Here is a 6,000-nt window from a genome sequence, read left to right on the forward strand (position 1 = left end):
ACAGTTGAGGTTGATTTTTTTTTTTTCCACCGTCATCATTCCCGACAGCATTTTGTAGGTCTCCTCTTTGTCACGTGGCAACAAAACTCAAGCAGTGACGGTTGCAAGTCACGTTTATCATAAGCTGCACCTGTCAAGTGGCTTTATCCCGGCCTCTCCTGATTGATGTTTTCAGTGGAGAACTTTCAGACAGATGGCTCCACAGGATGCCTTTGGTCCCAGGCTGGATCGCATTTCTGTCCTGAAGAAAATCTTAAATCACTCCACAACTTGTCCTTCTTATATTGAGGTCCAGGTGGTGCGTGCGTGTTTATAATGGCCAATAGTTTACTGAGGAAGGAAGGGGGGGGGGGGGGGGGGGGGGGAACCCCAACAACAATCCAGTTCTGTTGGATTTTGTGTGCATTTCCATGTATAGGCCTGCGTTAAATGAAAACATGCACTTTTGTCTCCCAATAACATGGAGTTCAAACACACCGCAGGAGGACAAAGACCTCTCATAGGCCTGGTCCATAGCTGGAGTATTCTTTTGACGATAAGAGCTGTTAAAGCGTTTTTCAGGAAGCTGATGCTGCAAACGCAGGATCACAGTTAGGAAAATAATGAATTGACAGATTTATTTTTAGAGAGAAACGGGAAATGGCTTATTTTAGCCACTGATTCCATGTCGCGTCCTTTGGTGCAGTTCATGGCAGGCCCGATATTGAAAGCATTTTCAGCACTTTAAATAAAATTGCTGAGTCGTCTTTGTGCACTCAAGGCGACCTTTGTTAGTATCCTACAATCTTTTCTGCTTAATCCTCCTGTTTGTATAATCTCTGCTGCAGGCCGGAGCTGAGGAGGCGAGCGAGTCTTTGTGTTGAGGGGTCAGGATCTTTCACCTGCTGGTGATTGCCTTCCCTGCAGAGAGGTCACATTTAGGAGCTGAGGCGTGAAGGAGTCGACAAGAGAGGGAGGAGCAGAGAGGACGACAATGCGAGGTGTAGAAAAAAAGACGGCAGAGGTTGAAGTTGATGGAAGGAGACAAAGAGTTCACCTCACTTGCTCTGCGGCTGGGTTCCCTTTCAGCTCCTGGATACATTTAGTTGTTTACCATTTGGTGCATGGACAGGTCGGTGGTGGCCGAGACGTTGGTGAAGCAAGTTTGTGACCGGGAGTTCATTGTTTGAACTCTGCTGCTGACGAGTCGCCACCGCGGCATCCCGAGAAACGCCCTTAACCCCTAATTGTGCCAAAACTGTGTGGGTCGCATGATCCGCTGCTGAAACACAAATGCTGATTACTGTATAGATAGTTGCCACTTTTTAGCACGTATATGAGAAGTGTGTCATATACTGTCGTGCAAGTTGGATTTTTCACATGGAATGGAAGCGGATTTGCTTATCAGCAGTGCATGCGAATGAAGACATTTCCTGCTTCCATCGTCACGTTGTTTTGTCTCGGACAACGAACCTCAGCTGCTCGGCCGAATGACCTTTCTATCTCGTCACACAGGAAAAGGAAGAAAGCTGTGCTTACGAGCATCCATGGTTAAATTTAGCTTCTTCAAAGATACGTCGCAAAATCCTTACATTGTGCAAAGACTTTTTATTCTATTGCTGTTGACCTTTCTTGGTGAAAACATTTTGTTTTATAGCGTTTAATGACGGGCACGACATGCATTCTTTCATAAAGCCTGTATTGTCTCTCTCTGTCTGCTGTGAATTGAGATGCAAACTATGCTGCTGGGACTGGACTGACATGCAAAAGTGTGTGGCAGCCACGCATGTACTGACTGGCACAGGCAGCATGACTCTCAATGAAGTCATTCGGTGAGAAGAGCTTTTAATAAAGCCGGCGTCTTTTGGTCACCAGGCATGTTGGTTTATTTAGGTTACCACCACCTCTGTGTGTGTTTGCGAGCTGAGACCGTGTTGCCCTGAATGCTGCTTCCTGCTACATTTTTTCAACGCGCCTCTCATTGTGTGTGTGTGTTCTGTGGGAACGCTTGTCGGAGCACCAAAGGCTGATGGATATCGCCACGTGCTATCGGTTAGACTCAGGTGTGTGAATGTGTGTGCAATGTGTCTTTGTGGTTGCTGTGTCTTTGCGTACGGCCCAAAACTGGAGCAGCAGTCGGACATGTAGAGACCTGCTTTCTGCTGAACGGGGATATTTTTGGACTGTTGTGTTACCGTGCGATCGGCAGCCAAGAAACTTCCTTTTCAACAGCAAATGATTTTTTATTTTTTTCCCCAGCTGTGGGTGGCTGGATTGTCTGTTTACTACCAGACTGCCAACGTCTTTCTATTCACAATGACAAACTTTACATATTGTCCACACTGGCAGGAGTAAAATGACGAGGTGTTTACACGCGAACACCTGCAGGAAAAGAGATCCTGATGATGGAAAATACTCTGGACATGAAAAAGGACACTCCTCTGTGAAGACATGATCCAGATTTATGGTTGACCTAAACATCTTACATTCTTGCTAAATACAGACAACCCACAAACAGGAGTGGACAATGAATAGACTTGCATGAGCACAAAAACACCAGCGCACACGCTATAATAACAAGGAGGTGGTCAAGCACTCACAAGCGTCCATCTATGAAATCATGTGCTTGCAGATTTAAAGATTTTATTTTATTTTTTTAAGCAGAAGTAGATAAATGTTGTACACACACACACAACATGCTTGAATGAAATGTTTGGAGGCATATTGACATGCACCCGTTGGTCACGACTCATTCTGCGCATCAGATGACACAGAACGGTGTCTATATTTGCTTAGCAGGAAAAGACATTCCAGGAGACATACCTAGAGGCTATGATTTAAGTGCATGTGTCTGCGTGAGCTTTTTTTTTTCTTTTTTTTTTTCTATACTGCAAACCACTATTTAAAGTGCTTTAGAGATCTACTGTAAAAACATGTTCCACCTAATTACAAGGTTTGTGACGGCGCGAGGGAAAGTTCGGTCCACTGACATTAACATTTGGTGTCAGGTACACATGGTAACCTTTAGAAAAGTCTTTAATGTGCGCCTTCAGCATTGCTCATAAGAGCTGCTCTTCAGAGAGAGATTACCAGGAATGTTGTTACACATGTAGATGGAGGCCAGATATCAGTGTTCTACACAGTGTTACAATTCCCAGAATGTCGCTCAAATAATGTTTGTAGATAGGCTTTTACTGGGGCTGATATTTTTAGGGAGAAGAGTCTTGATATTCACGAGGGATGCAGGATGATATATATTTTATATATATATAAATAAAATTGGCGCAACCAGCGTGAACCCGCCATGAGCACCCTATTCTGTCAAGGTAAAAAAAAAAAAAAAAAAAAAGCAAAGAGAGACAACCTTCTTTTTTTTCTTTCAACCCCATCCATTCAAATTTCCTCTCGGAAAGGCTGGACATACTTCCTGATCGGTTCTTTGCCAAAACATTACAATGAACGTCTGCAAATCTAATTTGAACAGGCTCGGAAAAGAAATGGCCCCCCAGAGGCTTCCTGGATCCCAGGATTGGAACAACCCGTTTAATAGAGGCTTTTATACAAAATCATCGTCAGAGGTCACACAAACAAAGATTCATTCAGAAGTACCTTCTACCACCTGAGTACTACAGGCCATCTGGCCATGTTGGAGTCTAACATGGGTGACAAAAAAAATCAATTGTAGTGGTTACTATGGTGAATTAACCAAATCTCTCGGACTCCCAAGATATTTGGTTTAATGCCAGAGACAAGTCAAAAAGATTCTAATTTATGACAGACTACCTTCTAATCTCCATGGATCATGGTCACATATTCAGTAACAACATCCTCACATGATACACTATAAATCACACGACGGTGTGTATGAAAAGTCCATGGTTCCTGAAAATACGCAGACGGCAGCAACGAGCTTTGTCAATGCTTTGCCCATGCACTTGTCTGTCCCAGGCCTGCTGCTCCCTGCAGGTTGTCGCTGTGTAATCTGAAGGCTAAAAGGTCACAGGTCAGGTGCAGGGTGAGATCGAAATACTTCTGTTCTAAAAGCAGTCGGCTAATTCCAGATTGTATGAAAGGAATTCTAACAGTAGTGTCTATATATGGGAAAGCAGCTCTATTGACCTGTTCCCTTGTTGTACTGTGATTTTCAGATGCTATACGGGCCGATTCAGGGTCAATGAATATGATTCAAGGCTAAATGTGGTGTGTTGTGTTCTGATGAGGTTGTTTGTTCCTATCGGTGGCCTTGTCTGCACTCAATGTGTGGTATTAGAGTTAATTGTGTATTTAAAGGACATTACAATATCTAAATACACAATAGGTATTTCAGATGAATAAGCATGAATAAAAGATATTCCACAAGTGGGGTAGTTGTACTGTCAGTGTAAACCAATTTATTTGAGATTAGAATGATCTTATTCATATGTAAATTTCCTTCAGTTCAATGCAGGTGATCAAAAAAAGGTAATCTTTATGTAATATAAGTAAACAAAAAGTGTTGAAAAATAATTTATTTACATGATATTTTGTGTCCAAAGATTAGTGATTTCATCTAAGATTTAATATTTTGCTTTGAAATATCCATTCATTTGCCATTTGAGATGAAAAAAACAGGCATAATAGTGGCACAATTATCTGTAATTTGCCGGCTCTGGGTTGAGTTTGGAGAATATTATTGCTGTAGATGTTAGATTCCTTCTTGGTGAGTCTCTTTGCCTTGAAGTGAAGTGCTGAGCAGAGTTGTGTCTCGATTTTTACGCACTGTTTGTCAACTATTTTGCCTGTAATAAGTGGTCAAAACAATGTTGTAAACTCCATCTTTGCGGTGGGACTTCGGTGGTAATGAATGACCACCTACCTTAATATTCTTTCAGATTGCTTTCTGAGCTACTTCATTCCACGGCCAACATTTCTGGTTTGGTAAAATCAACAAATCCATCGCTGTTTTTGTGTGACGGAACAGCGTAAAGCCAAGTTCCCATGCTCCACATTGAGAAGAGACCCTCATGGGGCCTTATCCTCTCACTTCATCATGTTCATCTGTAAACCAGTCCTGTAACGATCCATCGGATGTTGCCTGCTGGGACGGACAGAGAAGGAGAAGAGAGAGAGAATGCCCGGATGGGTCAGGGGTCACCAGCTCACCAAACCCAAAGAAAGTCCCATGACAGCACATCCTATGCCAGTCGTGCAGAGTCCTTGCTGAACCATCAGCTTGGCCAACTCTGAGGTGGGAAACTATTTGGCGATTAATCATGCGGTAGAAAATAAATCCTGTAGTTTTATTTAAATGCCCTATGAGCCCTGGATTTGGCGGTTAGTACCCCTGAGGTTTGTCTTTTGGTTTCGTGAAGCCAAGAAACAGCGGACGGGATCAAGTTATGCATACAAACAAATGTAAAACATGGGACCCATCAGCCATAGCATTATGAACATTTTTCGAATCGTGTAGGTCCTCCTTTTGCTCCTGTGAGGCTTGAATTCTCCTAATCCTGTGAAGGTGTGATGTGGTATTTGGCACCAAGAGGCAACTGTAAGTTTCGAGGTGGAGCCTCCATTGGACCTCATGTGTCAGCGAGACTTAAGTGTCCACGATTCTTCACCCAGTTGTCTTGCCCTCACAATGTGGCATTTGCCAAACTCACTCAAACGAAATAACAAAATAATTAGCCTTGTAGTAGGGTAGTAATGTTATGGCTAATAGCTGTAAGTTATACATTTCAGTCTTACAGAACTATTTCCTCTCCTTTCCTGTCTTCTGTACTAATGCAGGACTCAGTTTTTATCTTATTTTCCTTTCTCTTCTTGGAGTTTCTGCATTTCTGCGTGATCATGTATTAAAATAAAAAAAATTATTTGCAATTTCCCACAACTTTCCAGTGCCGAGGGCCAGCCAGTCACTGTTTTACTTCTGAACTGAGATGTCATCAGGTAAGAATTAAAAAGATTGCTATGCGATGACGGAATGTGAAACTATGCATGCGCCAGAGCGCGTTTTGAAATGACGCTTTCTATCTCACTACT

Source organism: Lipophrys pholis (assembly GCF_963383615.2).
Source record: "Lipophrys pholis genome assembly, chromosome: 21".
Lineage (NCBI taxonomy): Eukaryota > Metazoa > Chordata > Actinopteri > Blenniiformes > Blenniidae > Lipophrys > Lipophrys pholis.